Here is a 25,875-nt window from a genome sequence, read left to right as displayed (position 1 = left end):
AAATACAAAATCTGAAGAAGCAAATGTTCCTTAGAAAATATCATACAAATGCATATCTACATTGGAGCATCACCATTTAAACAATAAAAAAAAACGTTTTCACATGTAAGGAACACATCCATTACCTATGTAAACTATGATCTCCCTAAACATGCCCCACACAAGACTAACATTCTATTCATCCATTCTACACATGCTACATCCACCTCCTATTCCAATGCACTTATTTACCATTAACAATCCCAGATACTTATGGATTTGTGTAAATGTGGCACAGTTATATTTCATATGTTTCTTCAATAGTAAAATATTACCCTTCATTACGCTTTGTACTGTGCACTAGCTTGCAAGTCACATAAAAGGAAGCAGGATAGAGCCTGAACGCTGTTGTCAAGTGAGCTGTGCTCGGAGGGCACACGACAAGCGTTCCTCTTGAATTTTTTAAAACAAATTCCAAAACAAAATATTGAACACCACAAGTCGATCTTGACTACTAGCCCAGCTCACAATGATCTACACACTATCAAAACATACTCAGGAAAATATCAGTTACACCCTGAGGAAGGCGTGGCCATAAATATTATGAGGCCTTTTAAAAAAGGTGCCGTCTAATTATCTGGTGATGGATTAATATTGAAGAAATATTCGATTTGTGCCAGGACTGTGAGGACAAACACCACCCGTGGATCACGTTATAGGGGCAAACGGGAGATTACAACTGTGCACCATTTACACTAATCCTTAAATAGGTGGGATTTTTGATGCTACATAAATGCATTGGTGTAGGTGATGATGGGTCTGGCATGTGTAGACTGTGGTAATGGATGCATTCCTCACATGTGAAAGTGTTTCTCTCATTGCTTGAATGGTGACTCTCCAATCTAGATACACGTTTGTATTATCTTTTCCAATTCATTTTCTTTTCTAATGAACTTTTGCTACTTCAGATTTTGTATTTTTGTCCCTTGCACTTTTGGTAGGTAATTACCATCAACAATGGATTTTGTGAATTGGAGAAAATAAACAGTACATTTGGGAAGTTAACGATTGTCCAAAGAATATGCTATCAGTACTTGCATTCATGTTGATGCTAATGCATATTGAGCATTCCTTCAATGAGGAAGTTGGAATAGTAATCCAATGTCTTGAGGACTAGTGTGGCGATAAAGGTTTTGGTAGAGTAAAACCGGACAGATTTATTGGATGTTGTGGCGAGTTAGAGTAAACCCCCCCCCACCCTCCTTTGGGAAGATGGGAGCTGAGCCCCAGGAGACTATGGATGGTCTGGTCGCTATCTGAGGAGCTGAGTGGGTGAATGGAAATGAACTCCATGAGTTTGCCACCCCCTCTGACACAGTATCTACAACTACTCTTGGCGAACACAGGCCCCTCAACCGTTGAAAGTCCGAGGAGCATGAGGCTTTGATGGAGACTGAAGTTTTACCTGAACCGCAAACTTCCTGCATATTCAGATAGAAGGAAGAATCCTGACCACAATGTGTGGCCAGGTGAGAACCCCACACAAGCTCCCCCCCCCCATTTACCTGACAGCTGTGGAACACAGCTGAGTCGCAAACAAGCATTTTCAAGGTGGTGCTAAGTTCACAACACATATTTAAAGCCTCAGAGCGAGTAATGGAGTACAGTACTAGTGTGCAGAAGTTAACAATAATGGAATTACAAAACAATTAAAGGGTAACTGGAGAAGGAGCCAATCAAAAGACCTGAGACGGGTAAATCAACAAAGCAGTTTGATGCAGAGTGGACATAGTCCATGCCCAAGAAGAGCTCAGACCTGCATTGGAGTAGAGCGGGCATGGAGATCTCAGAAAAATGTTAATGTTAGGAGACTTCTTATAGGAGGGTTGGAAGAGGTCTTTGCACCCTCGTTTGCTAGATAAATCAGCTTGCTTCCCACTTTCATTTACAACTTTTTATCTCTGTAGAAATAGGGCTGTCTAGGGAAACATAGAGGCGCCTAGTTGTTTGAATCATTTCCTTTATTGAATGGTCTACTATTGTTCCACTTGGATGACTGTTCTTGGGGGGGGGGGGGGTGTTGATTAGAAAACACATGTACCCAATCATTATTGGAGTCACCACCAAGTGACCAACACAGTTTTCCATTTGCTGTGCATGGGGTGGGACAACTCTGCTTTGAGCTCTCTGCTTGTTCTCGATAGGAGGGTGTGATACAAATGGTTAGACAAGTGGTGGATGGCCGAGTCCCACCATTTTGGTACTGGTGGGAGAATTGGAGGGTACGCGAGGGTTGAGACAAGGATGGGGGGATTTTTGGTGAAGATGGGAGGAACCAATCTGGAAACTATGTGATAAATTATGCGAAGGGTGAGACAGGCTGAGGGACTTCAACTTGTCAGAGAGGATAGGGACCACTCACAACCCTGGGTTTTCAACAGAGCCAGTCCTGCCAATAACACGGTATGTGGGTGTTGGCAGGGCACCAACCTTTGCCCACCTCCCCATATGTGACTTGTTGCATATACCAATGTCAATCATCCAATGCCTGCCATATCCCTTGCTGCCCAGAATTCTATTTGTCTCATTTCAGGGCTACCCACGCCAGGAGGCCATGCAGCAGGTGGAAGTCACCATACTCTGAGTGAATCCGACAGCTTCATAAACAAGGTGAAAACACTAGCTCCTTGCCAGCAAACCAACCATTTCTACATCAGAACAAGACTCACTGCATCTCTGCAATGGTGACACAGACTTCGATCGCGCATCAGAGAGAATAAATAGTGCTAAGCATGGAAAGGGGCTTGGCTAAGTAGGGGTTCCAAAGCTTCCTGCCACTGTGGCACAACCCCACGGGAAATGGTAAAATCTGATGGGGCTCAAGAAACAGGTGAGGAGATGAACCGAGGGGAAGGGAAAGACCACCACAGAAAGTAATAGGTACAAAAAAACTGTGAGAGATAGAAGGAGCAAGGAGTGTTCGGGGGCGGTCAGATGAAATGGAGGCGGAACAAGAGTCAAGGAGTAAGAAGGCCGGTGAAAGGAAGACAGAGCGGGGAAAGAGGAGGGGGAGAGGTGGAGAGGGTGGGAGAGGACAGGGGAGAATGGGGTGTGGAGAGGAGAGAAGGGAGTGCCGAGTAGAGGAGAGAAAGAAGAAAAGTGTGGAGAGGAGAGAGCAGAGGAGAGTGGAGTGTAGAGTGGAGAAGAGAGTAGATTAGAGGTGTCAGTAGAGGGGAGAGAGGGGGAGAAGAAGATAGGAGAGAGTGTGCCTATCGGAGGGAGGGGGAGAGGGAGAAGTTGAGGAACATCAGGGAATGGAATGCAAGGTGCACGGAAAGCTCAGAGCGAGAGGAGCTGGATATTTGGAAGGGTGCCAGACCATACTGAAATCCAAATCCCAGGGAGCTGTCAGGATAGGTTTTCACACAGAAAAACTCTGGAGGTAGTAAGAGAATAAAAATCTAAAACCTTTTGGCCATCATCTTAGATAGAATTGTAGATCAGTGTTATCAGTCTCTAGTTGGCAACCTGGGATATAGGGAAGCCTGGGCTAAGGATGTGGGAACCCCATAGGAGGATAGAGATAGACATCCTTTACTGTGGCGTTAACACCCGATCTGGCCCAGAACGGGTGTTAAGGCCATTAGTACCCCGGATAACCAAAGCGGCAACCCGGGGTGCTAGAAAGCATGGCGTCCCGTTGTAGGAAGGAAAAACGTCTACCAACATGGCCGCCATGGAAAGGGAAGTGGGGCTCCGTACGGAGCCCCTCATCCCTTTCCATAGCAGCCGCTGTGAGCAGAGGAAGGTGTGGCTGCAAGTGCTGCCACAGCTGCAATAAGGTACGTTTGGGGGCAGGGGAGATTAAAAAAAAAAAAAGGGGATGGGGGCCTGGAGATGGCGGCAGGGGAGTCGGCAGTCAGGCGGCTTGGAACGTGGGCTTACACCGGCAGTTCAAGCCTGCGTTCCTAACCACCCTGCTGGCTGGCTCCCACCTGCCGGGGCCAATGTGCTACATTTCAGTCATTTACCATGAAGATTCTGAAAAATTTGAGTTATGCAATATAAAAACCTGTGAACTATCACTTGAAGTTTGGGTGTTCTTAAGGTCATCTGAGACAAGTGGTAGGAGGGAGAAATTACTGTGCTCCACAGAGGCATGCTTCTGGAAAGGAGCCAGCAAATCAGGCACTTTTAACATGCCTATTGTAGTACACATCCCTTGACACTCGGCACAAACAGCAGTTACGGTAGTGTAAATGTATCTTATATACCTGGTCAGACTTGAGTGCCATCACATTATTACCAGAGATGCACCTTTTTCTACAGGAGCACATAGGATTGGCAAGCAGAGCTAACAGCAGTACCTACCATTGGCAGGGAGTAAAGAGAACAAGAGGAGCTATTTTATGAGGAAGGACTTCTCCCTGCAGACTTTGGGTATACTGAAAGATAAAAAATGGTAGCTTTCTGCTACTAGAAAGTAGTAGCAGGAGTTCCGTATACAGTGGCACGATAAATTCCAGAGGGACTGGATACCTAAATAAGCATCATTTCTGTAAGGTAGTCTAGCACTGCAATGGGACATCACCTTATAAGGGCTAGACTAATACCAGTCCACATCTAATGCTCCCGCCTTGGTCTTCCAACAGTCTGAGAGAAAATTAAAGGATTAGTGGTTTATTGTGCGGGGGAGTTGCAGCCAAATGCAAGGGATTACATGCTTTGCCCTAATGCACACAAGTCAGACTCCGGTATTGAAAGATTTCTGGTCAACAGAATGCTGAACCATGCGAGTCTGACTGCAGAAATAGGTTCCATAGCTGTCTCAGACCACTGTCCCTTGGTCCTCAAATTCCACGTGGGAAGGCATACTACTAGACTAGATCAAAAGAAATGGAGATCGTCCCAGGCTCTGTAGAGCGATTCCACTTTGAAGCAAGACATAACTCACATAAACAGGGACTATTTCTTTGACAAAGAAGTTGGGAGAATACTGGAAGTGGAAAAAGACTTTGACATCACACTGCACATCTGTTTTAACATCTAATAAAATAAATTATTAAGTATTAAGAAAACACTTTAGGTGCAGGGGAGAAACAAGCAATCCTGGCACAGAGATTGTTAACAAATAAAGATTTGGATCCCAATGATAGGGATACCCCCGTCCCCTGCACTTTAGTAATAGGCAAAACATGGCCAAACCATTATGAGAAGTATATATAGATGAGTTCTTTTGAAATGTTTAAATTTGAAAAAAGACCATAATATACACATCCTAGTTCTTTACTCTGCCACAACAATATTTATTCAGCTCAACATGTTTCCGGACATTGGTCCCTTCTGCAGGAGCAAGTACAATTCAATCTGTAACATCAACAAGGATGAAGATACCATCAATATCATTTTACAGAAAATTATAAAGAATACTATTATATTAATGACAAAGAAACTGGTAATTTACCTTGTATTAAGTAGAAAATCTTCAAATATGAAGTTATAAAACGTCCAAAAACCTTTGGTATACAATCCCTATTACATCAAGACGATAGTCCAGATCTGAAGATCAATGTGACATAGTAAGTCTAATGTAATTCAGGGTATAATCAAATAAGAGACAAAACTCAGTGGTATCATACCTTATACTGTGAAAATATCCTCAAGGACTATGTCAATGATGACAGACACTATAAATCAAAAATGCAAATCTATAAGGGCCATACTAAATTAAATTTTATTATCTTGAATGAATTCAAAGGTTTCTTGCGTACCTTGTACAAACGATGGTAGTATGATACTTATGGTATTTCCATCCTTGTTGACTTCACAAAATACTGGAAGTGATCCACTGGGATGCCTTCAATATAGTAGTAAGTGCGTGAATGATAACACAGGCAGCAAGACCTAAGACTATGAGTAATTTGAAAAGGACAAAGAATAGCAACATAAAGTGACACACACCAGTCGCAAGGTCTCATATATTCAAGCAGAACCAAGCATGCCTCCATCTTCCTGATCTTCGTACATTCCCTCTCTCTAGGCTATCTGTGTGTCTTCTATTCTATTCCTTCTTCTCCACATGTCCATTTTGCTTTTCACCGCCACAAACCCAGATCTGGTTTCCTGATCTGTGTGCACAATATGCACTAGAAATACACCTTAGTGCTGAGAGACAACAGTACAAATAGTGCAATGATTATGACTATTAAAATGCATTTGAAATGGAACACAGGGAAAGGTTATCTATCGCGGGGAAAATAGTTGCACTAACACAAAGAGAGAATAACTTGCACAGGTTAAAAAGATTGTTTTACAAAAAGAAATATAAGAAGGCCGATAACCTATTGGCACATAGCATGAAGGCCCATAATGGCATAATGGTATGCATTCATTGCAGTGGGTATAAAAACAAGCAAAAGCACTACTCTAGATTCCCCTGCCTTTAAGGCTACTAGATCGAAGGTATTTACCTATTTAACATATTATTGGAAATGTTGATATTATTACTGTTGTGCAGAGTAGAAGCTTTGCATGTTTTCCTGTCTCCTTAGACCTTCAGAGGGAGGACCCGTTTTATCTCCTCACATTTAACATTTCCAGTACCGGTTGGTTTGCTTATGGTAAAGGGGTGCAAATGATTGTTTCTGCAGGGATCTGAATGTTGACAGATAGGCCATGCAGATATGTATCCACAGGGAATGCTGAAAGAGGCATTAAAGAAAGCCCACCAATCATCACCAGTAAAAGTCCGTCCAATCACTAGCACAGTGTAGAAGGCATTCAATTGCCTAGCGTAATATTTTGGACTCCTCATTCCTCTCTACTTCAACACCAATACATAGGAACCAGAAGATTACTCCAGGCATTTGGGGAAATGGGAGTTGAGGTAGGATTATTGACAATACAGGAAGAATGCTTTTTGATGGGAGTAACATGAAGTAATTTGAAATAAGCAAGAAGGAATTTGTGTTTGATGATCAGAGCAAATTTAAAAGTTACAATAGAGGCACTGGCTGCTGCACGTGAAGCATGCTGTTCTAGTGAATTACTGTTCATTTGGGTTTTGCAATATTATCCTCATTGTATGGGGTTGGAGAACATGGTTATTGGTAACATGCACTCTCCCCTTAAGTACATTGATTCCTGGGATTCCGCTATGATATGTTATGTTATTTTGCATTTGTATAGCGCCTTATGTACCATTGGTATGATCTCAAGGCGCTGGTAGGTTGAACGCCCTCGGGAACCGCAGTTCAAGTCAGTTGAGAGAGAAGAGAGTCGTAAAGTGCGTTGGCACACCAGGTATGTGTGCAGCCGGTGCGGTTGTTGCATGATAGCTGCTTCTTAGCGGTAGGTGTGGTGCTGAGGAGATCAGTTGAATGTGTTCAGTCTGGAGGGTTGACAACCAGACTGAGTTATGACTGCATGAGGCCTAAGGAGACGCCTAAGATAGCCGGTGTGTGCTAGCTAGCTGTGTTTTATTAGGATGATAGGTTGTTTGAAGGGTCATGTTAGTATGAGAACATCTTTACCGAATGCGTCATAGTACTGCTGTGTTCTAGTTGAATGGTGGTGTATAGGAGAGAGTAAGCATAGTAGTGTGATATTGTGGTAATCAGTGAAGTGTATGCAATTAGGCACAATCTACCTACTAAACTTAACTTTTAAGACAGTGACGCTATTAGGGTACATTCAATGTTGTTGGAGCTACTATCTTAATTCAACTCTAATAAAGTGATTCTAATAGGGGATGCTTCTAGGTAGAACTTTAACACATCGACGTTAATGGCGCACACTCAATGATGGTGGGAATACCGTCTAGGTTCAACATTAACACAGAGATGCTACAAGGGTGGGCTTTCCAAGTACAGCTTTAACACAGTGACGCTAATAGGGCACACTTTCTAAGTTCAACTTTAACACAGTGACGCTATTAGGTAGACTTTCTAGATTCAACTTTAAGATAATGACGCTATTAGGGCACAGACATTGATGTTGGGAATATCTTTTAGACTTAACATTGACACAGTGACGCTAATTAGGGTACGCTTTCTAAGTTCAACTTTAACACAGCAACTCTATTAGGGCGCACTTTCTAAGTTCAACTTTAACACAGCAACTCTACTAGGGTGTACTTTCTAAGTTCAACTTTAACACAGTGACGCTATTAGGGTACACTTTCTAATTTCTGGATTCTAGAATGGCCTCTGAGAGAGCAGCAGCTTAAGGAAGCAGCTCCTGCCCTCCAACCTGGCAACCATTTGAGGCCTATTTGAAAAATGTCAAGCAAGAAGAAAACTGAAGCATTGGACAATCCTCTCTCCAAAAAACCAAAACAGGTCAATGATGATCAGGAGGAAGATATTGCTAGCACTGCTGACATTTTCAAACTACTGAAGTAGGTGGCCAGTGACGTGAGTGAAGTGAAGGCCACACTGAATGATTTATCTGGTAAAGTCAGTGGCTTAGAAACCCAAATGGTGGCAGGACATCTGGACTTGAAAGGGAAGCCTCTGGAAGTTACAGGGCTTATCAGGAATTGCAGGAAGACTTGTCAAAACTGCAGTTAACAAACATGAACTTGGAGATACAGGCTAGGAGCAACAATGTTCGCCTGATTGGTGTCACTGAGAAACCAGAACAACCTCTGTCTGCTTTGGTGATTGATGTGCTACAAGGAGGTTTACCTGGTTGCAATATTCAACCAAATGATCTGGATTTGACTTTTAGAGCTGGCAAAATTGAGGAGGGGAAGCCCAGGCAAATTATTGTGAAATTTGCACAGACATCTACAAAGGAGAAAGTGTTTTATATGGCAAGGCAGCAGGATGCTTTGATGTGGCAGGGGAAACAATTTCATATTTATCCTGATTACCCAAAGGATGTAGCGCTTAAAAGGAAGGCATTCGCTGAAGCCAAGCACCTGCGTAGGGAGAGTGGCTTAAAAACTACTTTGATGAATCCAGCAACTCTGAAAATATCCCTTCCAGATGGTGTAAAGATTACTGACAACCCTGAACAAGCATGTGCATGGCTTCGACATTTGCCATCTAAGACTTCCTTGCCTCACTAGGTTTCCTGTCATTGTTTGGGGATTCTGTTTTTTTTTTTAACTTAATGCTCTGAGTTTCGGTTATATTTACAGTGTTTTTAAATGTTTAATTGCTTGTTTGTTTGGTTCAGCATTTTTATTATATATACAATTGTCTGTTTCATTGTTTCCGTTTAACTGCCGTGGTGCGCGTGTGCAAGCATTTGAATGTTTGTTTTCCTTTGGCCTTCTCGTGATCATGCTATCATTAGAGGAAAGTACCCACAGACGTGCATGGATGTCTCTTTTGGGCTTGCGCGTATGATTATGGCTTCGTTATCTTGGCCCGCTGATGTGATTGTCTCCGGTGACTCAGTACAGTATGACGGTCTTCACCTGGTTCCGCACGGTTCGCTGGCGTATGAGCGATGTTTCCGGAGCTTGCGGTTTGAGGTGGCGGATGAGGCAAGTGAGCCTTCTGCTGAAGAAGTAAGTTAAGTAACAGAGACTTCATTGTAAATGGTTTGCCATCAGCCGGCGTTGTGATAAAGAACTTTTAGTGTGTTAAACATCGTTTGTTAGGTACAACGTTAGAGATGTGTGGCAGTTTTCGGGCAAGCGTATCGTTTCGGCATTGTGCGCATGATACTGCAGGGCTCGCGCTTTCAACTTTCTTCGCAATACTTTCCATTAGCGGGCCCGCACATTCCTTAACGTTGGATCGCGCTACTACTGTATGTTTAGTTTAACACTTAAAATTAGATTACCGGTTCTATACTGCTGGTTATAGTGTCGTTCGCTTTGGGTGGAAGGGTTAGACTAAAGCACCTTTGAGGTTTGTTCCTCGTAGCATTACATGCTACTATTTCGTTTTTGGTTTTCTTACAGTGGTGGCCTTGACCCGACTTGTAAGGTGATCCCCTCCGCGTTGTCTTGCTATCTGACTGCTAGTATAAGTGTGTTGCTCGTTGTGGAGGTGTATGGCTCGCCGAGCAGAGTGCGTGCCGGGAAACGTATATGCTTCGTGGCTATGTGAGGGATGCCCCTGTTGCTGTGATGTACCGTAATTGATATTTACTCTATGAAAGTTCTTGCCCACTCCGGTTTTCCTTTTCTGTGAATATTTGATTGTCTCGCCCCAGCTAGTGCTTGCCACCTCACTTTTGTTGAGCTGGTTCCCTGTGTTAGTTTCTGGAAACCCCGAGCATGGAAGGAACTGGGTGTTGTCACTGCAGCAGTTTACTTTAGTTGGCATGGCATGATGTAGTGATGTTTACTAAGCAGCCTTGTGAATGTAGTCTCCTAATCCCTTTGAAACCCACAGTAGTGCCTCTACTGTTCCGAGTCCTCCTCACTCCCTGCTCCTACATACCCTTGGAGGCCATCTAGAACGGCAACATGGGGCTGTGTGCTTCTGATGCCCATTCACCACAATAAACATTTATTAGGCTAGCTTGAAACTACAGATTCTCCTGCTGTCTGGAAGGTTATGCCCATTGTGTTTACTGTCTTCCTTAACGTATTTCATGGTTTTGAGCGTAAGATACCTTGAGCAGCTAGGATTGCCAGTCCAATCACATTGCATGCAAAGCAATCAAATTTAATTAAATTAAAGCTGCATTCTGTACTGTTTTTTCTTTCACAGGCTGCAGTTTGGTATGTGCCAGTGGGTGCTTGGCTGTATTCGGAACCTTTACAAACTATTGTCTGTTTTGCTATAAATGGTTTTGAATGGTCATTGCACATTGTGCGCTCAATGCGTTGTAACTTTTAGGAATTTAGCGCTGCAGTTAATAGTATAAGGAAACTGTATATACAGATAGGGGCAGCAGTCTAGGAGTAACTAGTCACAGGTGTTGGGGCAATGTGTGCTACATTCTGGTAGCCTTAGCAGTGTTGGATGAGCTTGTTTACAGATCTCTGACTCTGTGACTTTTGTGTTCCTGTGGCAGTGTTTTGCACATTGTCTGCAGGGCTCTAGGCTAGGGGATCAATTGTGGCTCAGTTGGTTATAGCACTCGTGACTCAGTTTTGTGTCAAAATGCCAGTTAAGTGAAGGCTTTGCTGTGTTGGGTCAGGAATATAGGATTTATGCACATGTCAATTCATATTAGGGGTTCATCTGCAACAATTGTTTAGCGTTGAGTTGTTAATTCAGAATTTGTTTAGGTGGGTTGTTTCCTTGGCATCATTGGATACGGAAGTGATCTTTTGGCATGATTTATTGACCATATTAGAGTTGCGGATCACTGAGTGGCTAGGAGTTTGTGGGGGGGCCCCTCTTTTACAGGATAATGGGGTTATGCCCAGTCAAGTATACCTCTTTCTAGATTGCACCATTTTTTTTGCAATCACAGCTGACTTGGCCTTCGTACTCAATATTGCTGATGCCCTATGTGGTGGTTTTGTATTATGGTTTTAGCCCATTATGTCTATTATTGTACAAGTACTGTGTGTTGGGCCAGGTCTCACTTTCTCGCGATTTAATGTAGGTCCATTCCCATTTAGTGTGAGTTTGCGAAATTTTGTCAAAACCGGATTGGGCATTGTTTATACTCTTTGGTTGTGCTGGCCTTGTATTTGTGATGTGATTCTCTATATTAGACTTTGGAAGTTACTTCGGGACTTCTTTTTGATTGTGCTGACTTGTTGCTGTCTCTTTACAGTGTGCCGTCTATTTGTGGCCTTTATCTACCTTTTCTGGTTGCCTTTTGTCCTGTCCGGACATGGGTTACCACCTTTTTCCTTCATTCTTTCTTTTACTTTCACTTGCTTTGCTGTTTTTGTCTAACAAGGAAAAATATTTCAGAGTGTATAATAGATTTGTTAATATGAATACAACATTGTGGATCATCTCAATATCGTCTCGTGGAACAATAATGGACTTAAGACCGTCACCAAGAGGACTAAAGTGTTATCCTACTTTCGAGCAAATTCTTGTGATATTGCCCTGCTCCAAGAGACGCACCTTACTGACCTTGAGTCTGAGAAACTAAAGAGAGGCTGGGTTGGTGAAACCTTTTTCTCAACTTACACATCCAGCAAAAGAGGGGGTTCTCTATTGATCAAGAAAAATCTGCCGATATCTATCCTGTCTAGCAAATCGGATGTAGAGGGGAGAGTCATCTGTGTCTTGCACAAAGTCCAAGATTCGAAATTGCTTATATGTAATGTGTATGCACCAAACCTGGATGAGCCAGTTTTCTTTTCTGAGCTTGCGGCGATGCTTCAAAGTTATGATGTGGATTCATTTGTACTGGCTGGTGACTTCAATTTGGTGCTAGATCCTGCTCTGGATCGCTCAAATGGGGACTGCTCAAGAAACCCTAAAAAAATGCAAGAGGTCCTTGGATGATCTGATAAGGGAGTTTAACCTGGCTGATATTTGGAGACTGGAACACGCGTGTGAAAGGGACTATACGTTTCATTCTCAATGTCATGACACGTACTCCTGCATTGACTTTATCTTGACCTCAGGACGGGTAACTTCCAGTTGTTGTGATTCTAAAATTGGGCTTGTTGCACTGTCAGATCACGCTCCTGTGTCCCTGAAGCTCTCTTTACAACACACTTTGTTGAGGTCGCTGCGTTGGAGGATGAACTCTAACATTCTTAAAAATGATCTCATCAGAGAAGAAATCAGGGATGAACTCGAAAACTTTGTCCGGATTAACAGAACTGATGATGTCAGAATCTCCTCAGTATGGGAGGCGCTGAAATGCTTTGCCCGTGGTCTTCTGATTGACAGGACTGGTAGGCAAAGAAAAATAAGGGTGAAGGAAATCCAGAGACTCTCCAATGAGGCAAAAAGGCTGGATAAACTGTTTGCGAGCAGCAGAAATGATGGTGTCAAAGATGATCTGAGGAGAGCCAAGTTTGAACTAAATAAGTTAATTTCAAGTCAAGTGGACTATGCCCCATTTAGACAAAAAATACATTATTTTGAAAATGGTGAAAAGGCTGGGAAATTATTGGCGTACAGACTGAAAGCAGCAGAGGGTGATCGCTTCATCTCAGCAGTTGCAAATCAGAGCGGCGGAATGGAGACTAAACAGAGAAATAAACAAATTGTTTCGTGACTTTTATACAAAGCTTTATGAATCAGACCGGAGATGTGGCGAGACTGGTATTGCTGATTTTCTTAACTCTTATGACATACCCCAACTCTCAGACGATCAATCAGCAATTCCTGAAGAGGAGTTCATGGTGGAAGATATAAAATTGGCTATTTCAAAACTATCAGGGGGTAAGTCACCGGGTATCGATGGCCTTCCAGGCGACTTTTACAAAATCCTACCAGATTCTGCCATACAACTCTTGTGTGATGTCTACAAGGAGGCCTTTGATTCAGGTTTGTTGTCTGAAACGATGCGGCATGCATTAATAACTGTTCTAAAGAACCCTACAAGGTGTGAAAACTTCAGGCCGATCAGCCTGATTAATTGTGACTGTAAGATACTTGCGAAAATGCTGGCGATGCGACTGGAGCCAGTGATTACATCTCTAGTTCACAAGAACCAAGTCGGATTTGTTACAGGTAGGGCTGTGGCTGACAATATGCGCCGTTTGCTGCTGTCTATAGAAAGTGGTCATAGACAGAGGGTAGCCACTATTGCCATTTCCTTGGACGCTGAGAAAGCATTTGATAGGGTAGAATGGGCCTTCTTGTTCTCTTGCCTGAAGAGGATGCCCTTTGGTGTTAGATATCTGCAGTGGGTGCAGCTTCTGTACAGGTGCCCTACAGCTAGTATGCTTACCAATGTTCTCATTTCTGATGCATTTCCACTCCACAGGGGCACAAGACAGGGTTGTCCTCTATCTCTGCTGTTGTTTATCCTGTCTATGGAACCACTGGCGCTCTGTCTGAGGGCGGATGTGAACTTTAAGCCAATAATTGGTTGCGACCGTGATAATTTACTCTGGTTGTACGCTGACGATCTATTGGTCGCCCTCCAGGATCCAGTTGCAGGCATACCCCATTTGATGCATGACATACAACTGAAAATTCTTGAATCTGGCTATGAAGTCAAGTCTGAAATTTTGCCTCTCAATGATCTGTGTCTGTGTGGTGCTTGTGCACATTTCCAATTCAAATGGTATAGTGATCAAATCAAGTATTTAGTCATCTGGATTGGCGCTGATGTGGTGAAATTGCCGGCGTTGAATTTTGGACTGCTCATCCAAAAATTACAGTCTGACATAGGCAGATGGGAGCTCTTGCATCTGTCCATGTGGGGAAAAATTAATTGCATGAAAATGAACCTGGCTCCTCGTGTGAACTATCTTCTTTCTATGATGCCTATTAAGGTTCCTGGTCATATTTTCAGAGCACTAGACAAACTTATGCAGAAGTTTATTTGGAATGGAAAGCCATCAAGAATAGCTATATGGAAGTTGCAGCTGCCATTGATTGAAAAAAGGTGGGATGAATTTACCTAACTTCAGTGAATACCATCTTTCGTTTTCGGTTCGACATCTCTGTAAATTCCTTGTTCCGAATGAAGAAAGTTCATAGTATGTAATTTGGGAATGTGGCGCTGTATCCCAGTTGGAACCAAGAGCTCTGCTGACTTCAAAGAAAAAAATCAAAGAGACTCCTTTGACTGTTTTTCTACAAGACTGCTGGTGTAGCATGTCAAGGCGCATGAGGGCAGACCCCTACCTGCATTTGGACGCATCCCTTTGGCTGAATCCTGCCCCGAGATGTCAAGGGAAGGTTCTTTTCTGGCCAGAGTGGTTCCTGGCGGGTATAAAGTACATCCGTGATCTACTTGATGGAGAGAATTGGATCCCGTATGCACAGCTGTGTCAATCTCACGATATGGCTGGTTGTCCATTTTCGGAGTACGGTAAATTGAAAAGCATTGTCAATGCTTGCCTTGGTGGTACTGCTTTGCTGGAAACGAATGTTGCCTGGTCTACGTTGCAGTTGTGTGGAAGTGCTGCTCAACCTGCTGCTACGATGTACGGATTTCTGAAATCGTACAAGAAGGAGGATTCGAGGCTGCCAGTGCTCTGGGCAGAGGAGTTAGGCTAGGAAATTGATGCCTGTTGGCGGCGCTGCTGAGAGAATACCCGATTGGTAGGTCTGGATTGGGGTCTTAGAGCGTCACAAATGAAACTGCTCTTTGAGTCCTATTGGACACCAATCAGGTTGTTTAAAAGAGGTCTCCTGGACAATGAACTCTGTTGGAAGTGCAAAGGTGCTAGAGGATCCCTCTATCATCTGATATGGTCTGGCCCTAAAACAAAGAACTTTTGGGAGTGCATATGTGAGAGGTTGGGTCTGGTTTCTGAGTTGTATGGTCCCCCTCTCTGCCACATTGCTGATTCTAGGGGACATGTCCATGATTGATGATATCTCTTTTGGGAAGATGACTTGGATACTCCGCGCCAGTATGATAGCCAAGAGGATGATATTAAGATCATGGAAGTCAAACTCCTCCTTTAACATTGATGAATGGGTGGAAGAACTGTTGACTGTTTCAACCTATGAGAGGGCAATTTACAAGAATGCCCATGATATTGAGAAATTCTGGAACATTTGGAACAGGTTCCTGGAGGTCTATGGTTACATTTTATTTAATGTAGACGATGTGCTGTCTCTGCAACTAAGAAATGTGCTTTGTGTTTAATTTCCATTGACTTTGCACCGATTGTTCCTTTAGCCAACCATTTGTTCTCTGGTTCTCTGTCCTTTCTTGGTTTCTGTCTTTCTTTCCTTTACCCTTTTGTTTTCTTTCTTGTCTATTTCTTTCATTTGCAGAATTGGTTTTTATATGCGCTGTTGATTGTTTGCCTAGATAGTGTAATTCTTGTTTGCGCTCATTTATGCTGGCTGTATGTTGTAATTTTTTTAAAATAAAAAACGTTTAATCTAAGTTCAACTTTAACACAGCGATGCTATTCGTTATGCTTTCTAAGTTCAACTTTAACACAGTGACGCTATTAGGGTACACTCTCTAGATTCAACTTTAACACAAGGACGCTAATAGGGCACACCTTCCAAGTTCAGCTCTAACACAGTAACGCTATTAGGGCGGGCACACTCTCTACGTTCAACAATAACACAGTGATGCAATTAGGGCACACTTTTATATTCAGCTTTCACATGGTGACACTTTCTTGATTCAACTTTAACACACTGATGTCATTGGGCACACTCAATGATGTTGGGAATACCGTCTAGCTTCCATATTAGCACAGTGACGCTATTAGGGCACACTTTCTAGATTCAGTTTTAACACATTGACGCTATTAGGGCACATGCTACTTATCATAATTGTGTCTAAGTGTGGCAAATGCTATCATTCACAATTAAACTAAGAGTGGGATATGCCATCATTCAACGTTCAGCCAAGAGTGGGACACGCTAACATTCACAATTCCAACCAGGTATGGGATATGCTAACAATTACAAGAAATCACAATCTGCTGCGAGTTTAATAATGCTATAAGGGCACGCTTTCTAAGTTCAGCTTTAACACATTGACGCTATTAGGGCACACTTTCTAGATTCAACGTTAAGATAATGATGCTATTAGGGCACACACATTGATGGTATGGTAAATCCTAATAGGCAGAACACCTGTACTTTCTTTTTTCTGGATGTACTCAATCATGAAGTGTAACTTATGCATTTTCGATGCCAATTTGCCCAGTATGGGCAGCAAGTTCCCGGTCTTTGGCGGGCACACAATCTTTAGTGATTGCTTGTGATCAGAAATATCGGCTCCAAAGTTACGTTTGGAAAGGGTGTGAGGCCCATGCGTTTCCTAGAATGTTTCTCCAAATAACAGAGTAACATCTTTTTGTTTCACTGATGGACTTGAATGCTAACGTTAGGATTTTTGCGATTTAGCAGGAGGTAGTCAAGCAGGGTTTGCATACATTTTAATTTATGCTTGTGGAGTCTGTTCTGTATTGATCAAGCAGGTTTTAGACACGCTAGTGTGAAATGTTGTTCCTGCTTCATAGGCCATTGCACTAGGGTATCATTCTGAAAGTATTTAACTTCTTTGATCTCCTTCAGGGTGACTCTTCAGTCTCCGAAACACACAGGCAGCCAAACAGAAGACGAAAGGATGTGGTGTATACTAGAAGACCCGGGTGGGCTCTGGTGCAGTTTAATCTGCTTGTAGCAGCTTTGCAGGTTTTGAGAAAACCTTGGCCCCTGCTCTGGGATCTCCATAACCAAAGTTATAGCATATGACCTCTTGGTTCAAGATTTCCAGTTTGACACAAATGCTGCTTTTGTGTTCACCTTCGAGGTCTCAACTATTCAGTGTCCAAGACTAGCTCAATTGCTTGATGCTTTAGCAAGTCCTGCAGTTCTGCCTCTAGTTCCTTTTTTGCAATTATTGGCAATGTTTTAACCCTGTGCTACACACGTCAGGGGTGTACCCCTTGGCATACCTATTGTAGGTTGGAACACTGTTGCAGGTCTCTGTGGGGGCTTTTGGTGACTGCCTGTTTGTGTTGACATGTTATGTTTCATTGCTTTCAGATCTAGTTTGATGTTACAGCGTGCTTGTTGAGGCCAATATAGGACAGGGTCGTTTGTGCAGAAATCCATTTTTGGAGTTCTCTGCCGAACTCAAGAGTGACTCCTCCACTTTTTGATGGTTTTCAAATTCCCTTTTTTTCCACCCAGCCAGGCTGAATTCAAAGCCTGAGAGAATGGCTCTGTTTTTGTCTGCTCTTCCTTAAGAGTTATGACTCCCAGTATCCCAGAGAAAGTGTGTGTTCTTTGAACCTGAAACCAGTTCTGAATGGCTTATCCTGAAGCCTATCTGGGACAGTTAATTCCTTTGTGGCATAGACCTTTCAAGAAGGTCTGTGAATGCTTGGAAGGATGGTCCGCCACTGGTTGACAATCCCTCTCCTCTGTTCCAATTATGCTTGGTGCGTTATTGGGTGCAGTGCTCCCTCACTGGTTCCCGAGGGTGGTAGAAGCAGAACCCATAGCAGCACTCCTTTCCCCTGATCGGTGGTAACAATTGGATCAGATACTGTTCAAAGGCCTTCTCACCCTGAAGCTCCTGACTGTGCCTACACTGCAGGACCTAGACGTGGGTACTTCTACACTCCCATAACTCAAATTCCCTGAGCTGAACCAACCAGAGAAGCTTTACCACAGGACCCCAGGTAAACACCATGGTTGAATCACCCCTAACATGGAAAGTGCCAGAGGCCAGCGCTGCCTCATTCCTCTGAGCATACCGACGAACTTGCTGCCCCAGTACACCTTCTGTGGCTGGCTCCTCTCCGGTGTATTTTAACCAGTTTTTCTTAGTTACTTGTTCTTCAGTGGGGTCTCGCCAAGCCGACGCGCTCCGCAGAATCAAGATCTTGTGGCCAAGAACTACGTGGGAGCTAGGCATCGCCGTCAACTGCTGACCGCAGCCACCTCTCCCATTTGCTCTTCTGTCGCCGACTTCGGACATAGGAATCTCCAAATCTCAAATACTCATCCTTCCCAAAGGTTTGTGTATCCCCTCTGCATCGAAATGCCATCACTGGAGTGCTCGGTCACCAAACAATGTGGACAGAAACCGCTTTTAGAAACTGCCAAACACATCCTGCAGAACTGCTCAACAGGTCCAGGGTTATTGCTCTGCTGGCCATTTGCTATAGCTGGCGGGTCTTTTCTTCATCTGTGGGACTCTTCAACTCCACTGATTCTTGAGGGGTCCTCCCACCGAAATTCATGGAACTGCTCCTTGGGGGTACTTCCTCTTCCACCAAAGACTACCACTTTTCACAATGCTGGTCTACCCGGTATCTTTTTATTGACTTAAAAGTTGATACTTGCTACACTGACCTCTGCATTTTACAAAGTTTTACATACCCGTTAGTGTATCACTTTCCCTTTTAATATGAATATTATATTTGTGTACAACTAGGAGTCTGTGGAATTGCTCTTATTAGACAATAACTAAAAGTGTGTGCTATATCTGAACAATACCCCTCCACCTCCTTTGAGTTAGGCCTGGGCTACTTGCCACGACTAATGCATGAAGAGCCTAGTGAACTCTAGATCATCGCTAGTCCTACCCGAGTCGGGAAGATGTACCCGAGGACCCTGGCCATAGGGCCTGATGGAAAAACTGCCCAACCTCCCCTCTCTGTTAATCATGTGGCTAGGCTGGTGGTAATGTTTTGGCTTTTTATAAAATGGCTCCACTAGTGGGAAACCATTTTACCCGACTGGGTCCTTTTTGAACCACTCCTCCAATTCACAAAATGGAGGTTGTCTTTGTTTTCAGTGAAGACTTAAGGGGACACAACTACCCCTTGGGATCAGGGACTACACATCATGGTGATTGTTTTACTACATTCCACCCTCTCTGCCACCCTAAAATGCAATCTAAATTCTACCCTTTACCACAGCACCCCCTAAAAATAGCCTGCACAAATTTGTAACACTGGTCTCCCTTCGTCTCTCTGAACATTCTCTGGCCTGGATACGAAAAGGGTTTTACTTACCTGTGAAAGAATTTTCACCTGCAAGGATAGATGCTCTATTGACTTTTAAGAATTCTTCGAAACTATTTCTACATAACTGTTACAGTAGTGCACTTATTTTATAAAGTTTACTTAGCTGTTAGTGTAGTATTTTATCTGTTGCCTTTCCTGATATAACGATTATATTTGAATAAAAGAAAAACAAAAGTGTTTGGACATGCTCTAATCTGTTGTGAAAAGCTTGTACTGTACCAGGTAACAAGCCTGCTCACATCGAGAGAGAGAGAGAGAGAGAGAGAGAGAGAGAGAGAGAGAGAGAGAGAGAGAGAGAGAGAGAGAGAGAGAGAGAGATCGAGATCGATCAGCCTTGCTTGCTATGACACACTACCACTTAAGAGAGTTTGGTGAAGCTTTAAGGAAGCCTTGGTACCAATGTAAAACAAGGAAGACATGTCCAGGACCCCGCCCACCGGACGTAAAGAAAAATCTCCAAACAGGCTACCTTTGTTGGAAATGCACACTTTTCCACTTGTGGATCTGCCTTTCAATTCTAGTTCATAATTTATGAAGCCTCGACGTGTGATGGTCTATTCTTCATAGCCGATTTGGGCATTGATTTGTTACATGTTGCTTGTAGGTGGCCACTTTCCATAATTTGGCATGGGTGCTCTTTAGTATAATTGTAAGGCCTAGCCTTCAGTCTGCCAGCATCTGAAGCGATTCCCATCCAGCCTTAGCGCGCACATGGGGTTTCTTCTGTTCTTCTTCTGATGAGATGTACTTTGTACGCTAAGCGCCATGGCTCTGCCTTGCTCTCCAGGTAATTTGGAGCTATACAGCATGCCACCACTTTGACGGTGTGATCTCCCCAGACTTGCATAGTGTCCCTTCCTTTCACATTTATTGCATAGTAGTATTATTAGTAGTAATTTATATTGCACTTAATGCGGGACTCCTCCAGGTTCTAAGCGAGAGACATGGGATTGAACCCACGTTGCTCGGCATCGCCGTGTTTCCAATGCGAGCACGTTGTCCCCAAGCCATCTTCCCAGCCCAGCATATTTGGACTCTCACCTGACATTTGGAATCTTTTGCAAGATGCTTGCTGCTGCATCAGAAAACCATGATCTCTTGCCAGGTATCGGTGTCCTGTCTTTACTCGTTGCATATCTTATCTTTCATCGTCCTTCAAACTTCATTCACTGCCACCGATGCAGCTTCTTGTTTGATGGATATGTCCACATGTGCCTTTTGGGCAGTCTCCCCTACATGATTTGCCAGTGGTATGGCCTCCTCCAATGACATGCCTTCACTTTGCACTAGCTCTTCCTGGATGTTTGTTATAGCATCCTTCCAAGAGAATGTCTTTCAGCATGTTTTCAGTATTCGCAACTAAATGGCATTGTGTCCCCATTTCTCTCAAGTTGCCCAAGAGGTCATTTGTCGTCTATGTCACAGCATTCACAAGTACATCTTCGATATGTGTTTCATTATGTTATCTTTGGTGTCAAACTGGTTTGCTGACCTTTGCGACACCTTACAATACCTTTCAGATATCAGTGGCCCATGTGTTTTTTTTTCTCATCTGGGAGAGTGTTTAACATGTGCTGACCTTCAGTCCCTAGTGCAGCTTTTCTGCCTGCTGGTGCTTGGTGAGCTGCCTGTGAAACATATGCCAACATTTGTTTTCATGGAGTCCAAGGTACTGCTGGTGCCTGGAATCTTAAGGAACGCGGCTGGAAGTGTAATTTTCATGCCATGTTGAGTGTTCACTCACAGCCTGGCTTTGCTTTTCTGCATATTTCTTTTCTTCTTGCATCCCACCTCACTTTTGCTTGTTGTGCTGCTAACCTAGAAGAGGTCTCTGTTCGAAAGAAGATACTGTAAGGGTGCAAAAGTAAGACTTACTCGGAGGGGTCATCATGAATGGTATAACACTTCTATTCAAGTGAGAAAATGAAAAGAAAACCCTATCTTGCCCTATCTCTAAGAGTGGGTTCCTTGCCTCACCCTAACTACTAATGTCTCAGTCAGGATGTCAAAAGTAAAAGTCCACAGTCCTATGTAAGAATTCTATCTCTGCCCCTCACACTTTATGCTAAACAAAATCAAAAGGATATCTTCCTGATGCACAGGAATGGCTCCCTTCCCCTGGACAACAGACAGTTCTTGGCTTAAGATTTCTCAAAGTACACATTGCACTGGTGGGGGAATGCCCTCCTTCCCCAGTCTTCTGGTACAGTTCCTCAACTGAAGACTTCTTCAGGCTTCTGGTACAGTTCCTCAACTGTTGGAGGAATGTCTCCTTTCCCCAGCATTCCTCAGGCTGATGACAGTTCACAAATGGGTGGTGGGCGGAGAAGGGGGGCTGTCCCCCTTTCCCTAACTGGCCTTTCTCAGTGTTCTCTTCTGGCTCTGGGTGATCAACCTGGTTCCTGTTGCTAATAACAGGTGCTGAGACTAAGAAGAGTGGGTTGAATGCTCCTCCAAACTGAGGTGGGTCGCTGACCCTGGTTGGCAGACCTGGTTCTACTCTCTACCAGGCCCTGTGACGAAGAAGAGTGGTTTGGACGCTTCTTCAAACTGTGGTGGGTCCTTGACACTGGTTGGCAGACCGGTTTCCTTTCTTTACTAGGTACTTCATCTCAAACACAGACTTCTTTTACTCTCCTGAAAAGTTCTGTGTTCATATGTTTTACTTTCACAGTCTCTTATTCTCATATGCAGACTTGGTTTACTCCCCTGCCAAGTACTGCTGTCAAAGAAAATACTCTTCTAGTTTTCTTCACACCCTCTTCTGATATTTGACAGTTCTGGGTTGCCTTCTCTCCAAGTACTGCCACAAGGAAGATTGGATAAACTTGTTATGTGATATGTCCTTCTCCTGAAAGAGTCCCAGACCGTATTCTCTTTCTTATAGTGTGTTAATGATATTCTTGTTAATGTCCCATATGAGTTATCCTCTAGCCAGCGTGCTGCAGCGGCTCTGCAAGGCACAATACAGCCATCAGAATCCCCATGCAATACGTCTATATACCCTGTGAAAAAATGCAAAGGGTTAAAGTTGGAGGATGGTACAGGTCTTACGCCTATTGAATAATATTGTAGAAGCAGAATTTCTAGTGGCCCTAACCCAACCACCATGTTTTGCAACATCCCCACCACAGCGACACACTTCACAGTAATCAATCTCAAGAATGCATTTTTCTCTGTCCCATTACTCCCAGTCACAGTATCTAACGGCATTCACCTACCGAGGACAGATTTTAACCCACAAGGTTGCCACAGGGGTATCGTGAGTCCCCGAGCAGCTGAACAAAGTATTGCAAATGGATTTAGGAAACGTACAGGTATAGAGCAGTTATTTAATATGTAGATGCCCTATTGCTCTGTGACCCACCAGAAGAGCAATGTAGAGAAGACTAACATTTAACTTTACTAGCAGAAAAGGGCTACAAGGTGGACAAAGACAAATTGCAGTATTGCCAGAAGGAGGTGTAGCGTACCTCAGGCAAATAATATCAGCAGGGAGAAGAGCAACACCAGAAAGAGCAATGGCAGTTCAACACACACACCACAACCAACAACAGTAAAACAGATGCAGCAGTCTCTAGGATTATGTAACTAGAGTAGGGCATGGCTATTTGACCTCACCTATACCACAACCGTTGTTGCAAGGCCTAAAGGAAGCACAGAAAATAAAGGGACCCCCTTGTCTGGACAGATGAGATGACCAAAGCATTTCAGGAAATCAAAAATGCAATACACAGTGCACCCGTTTTGGCAACACCAAATTGCAAGCAATTCTTTCTGTTCTCACATTCACATGGTTAGATAATGACGGCTGTCCTCACCCACTGGACATCAATGGGACACAAGCCTCTGGCTTACTACAGTGAACTCTTAGATCCTGTAATGTAGGGTCACTTTCCATGCTTTAAATGTCACCAGTACAGCACAGGCCACACCCTCAAAATGCTGAAAGCAATGTTGCCCAACGCCAGAGGGCCTTTTTGGCAACTTCATATAGATTACATCAAAATGGTTAACATGTGCAGTAACTATCGTTATTTAATTGTTGTGGTATGTCCATTCTTTCATTGACTGAAAGTGGGTCTATGTGTCGGCCCGGATGCCAAATCAGCAGCTACATTTTTGGTAATTGAAGTAGTTCATCGTTGGGGAATATGTGGTGTCCTGAAATATGACAATGGGACACACTTTTTTAATGAACTCTTCAAATAAATTACCTCCCTATTAGGAATAAAGCACAAACTGTGCTGCGTTTACCATCCACAAGCCAACAGAATTGTGGAACGTCTCAACTGTCTGTTGAAGCAACACTTAGCCAAAATCTGCAGTTAATTGAGAAGAGCTGGTTGCATTGCCTTCCCCTTGCACTGTTCATCCTTAGGAATCAGCCAGGGAAAGAGCATCATTGACACCTGAAAAATAGTTACAGGCAGCAGGCTGCATACCCACTCACACATGCACACACAGCATCTGAAGCCCAAAAGTCTGCACAGATTTCAGGAGAAGAGTTTGAGGGATATCTTACAGCTTTAACAAATGATGTCAGTCTTACCTTCAGCCAGGTTGGGCCACATCCACGGGAGCTAGCTCCAAAAGAAACAGAAGAACAAATAGCACAGCAGGACACAACATCCCAACAACCACAACAACGTTTCCCAGGGGATACACATTTTGTCAGAAACTTCAGCAGAAAATGGAATTAACCGTACTTTGAGGGGTCGTTTACTGTCAACCTCGCCACGCCTACAGCAGTGAAGGTTGTCAGCAGGAAGACCTGGATTAATTTAAGTGACACTTGGAAGGCCAACAGACTCACACCCTCGCACCTCCAATCCAGCAGCAGGAGGTGTAAAGAGGACCACAAAAAGATGACTGCCTCTAAACAGTATTTGAACTTTTTTAGCTCAGTGTGCCCCTTTGGGCAGATGGAAAATAATATTTCTTTGAGGTTCCAAGGTCAACAGACAGAGTAAAGAAGTTAATGTTTTGCATTATTATACTGTTCTTTTCTCTCCCTCCCTCCCTCTTTCTTTATTTATTGTTGAATGGTATATTGGTCTTTTAGGGGTAGGTTTAATAAGGATATTAACCTTGCATTGATGCTAAAGGTTTATCAGTGACCAGAATTAAAAAGGACATGGTGGATCCGGAGGGCTTACTAAAGAGCAGTATAGATATGCAGCACCACCAGACAGACAGTCTATGGTACAACCACATGAGGGAGGTGGGAAGGGGGAGGTAGAATGACTTATATTTGTACTTTAATACCCCATGCAACTGGCACACCCAAAATGTTTTTGTCACAAGAGATGCCACCTCTAATTGCACAATGCTTAATGCATCTTGCTCTATGTAGGGTGCGTGGGTTGTTTCGGGGACACAGTATTCAATCAACCATGGTGAAAGCAGACGATAAATGATTGTTCTGAGGAAAAATGGCAGGAGCGGTGGGGGAACAAAATAAGACCCCAATTGCAGATGGAAGGCACTATTTTTTTCACAACAATAAGCAGGTTAAAGAACTGATGGGGTGCAAAGCAGGTGGATTAGTGGAATATTTGGAGGAAACAATGGCGCATATCAATGGAGACATGTTCAGATATGTGGGAAAGATATGTGAAACAATGGACATGGATAAAACAACGTGAGCAATCCACTGAAGTACAGAAGTTTACATAATTTTCCTTGTGTTTTCAGGGGCAATGGCAGCATGCCTGTTGGTAGTAATGGACAATGCAATAGGACACTCGATATTCCAGACCTCAATGGGGGAACGGCAGCGCTCTTTGACGTGTTTTGAACATGTGGGGGGCATCGCATATATCCAGCTCCCACCGTACTGGAGGAGATGTATGCTCCCTACCCACTCTACATTCCCCTGTCCTTGTGCCAGAGGCCCATCTCAGCATATTGAATGAGCACCGCCCGGCCACGCCCGTGTACTCCACCCACCAGCAGGCCTGCCAGTCACTGGGCCTCCACCACCATAAACGCTCAAACTATTTTTCCCACGGCTCAGCAGAGAAGTTCAATGCCATTTCCGAGCAATATTGGCTGTTCCCAAAAATAGAGACATTCTTCACCTCCGTGCTCACTCCAGGAGTTCAGACAGCGGCAAACTCAAAGTACTGTCCTGATGGTCAGAACAAACGTATTCATGTGTACCCCCCCACATCCCCCACATCCCCCCTCCTCGCCTCTTTCTACTGAAGAGCTGTTCAGGTCTTCGGATGCCACCTTCCGTTGGATCTTCTTACTGTCCTTGGGCTTCCTCGTCTTTGTCGTTTTCTCCTTTCGATTGTGCAGGTAGGGTCTGACTCCCCCAGAGGTCATCTTGACCAGAAGGGATACCTAGCCAAAGGGAA

At 43.6% G+C, this 25,875-nt stretch overlaps 1 protein-coding gene across 3 annotated transcripts in view; it reads right to left on the bottom strand.

The window, feature by feature from the left end:
* The window catches only part of CHTF8 (chromosome transmission fidelity factor 8), a 178,139-nt gene that overhangs the window by 80,838 nt on the left and 71,426 nt on the right, over positions 1-25,875 (bottom strand). The window contains exon 1 of one of the 3 annotated variants that reach the window (XM_069635545.1): positions 24,063-24,082. The exons of the other annotated variants lie outside the window; for them this stretch is intronic. The gene's annotated coding sequence lies outside the window, so the exon portion shown is untranslated. Of the gene's footprint in view, positions 1-24,062; positions 24,083-25,875 lie in introns of those variants that run through there. 3 annotated transcript variants of the gene reach the window in all.

The sequence above is a fragment of the Ambystoma mexicanum genome, chromosome 1q (assembly GCF_040938575.1).
Source record: "Ambystoma mexicanum isolate Mex_15411 chromosome 1q, UKY_AmexF1_1, whole genome shotgun sequence".
In the NCBI taxonomy this organism is placed as follows: Eukaryota; Metazoa; Chordata; class Amphibia; order Caudata; family Ambystomatidae; genus Ambystoma; species Ambystoma mexicanum.
This window is presented reverse-complemented; position numbering and strand designations above follow the sequence as displayed.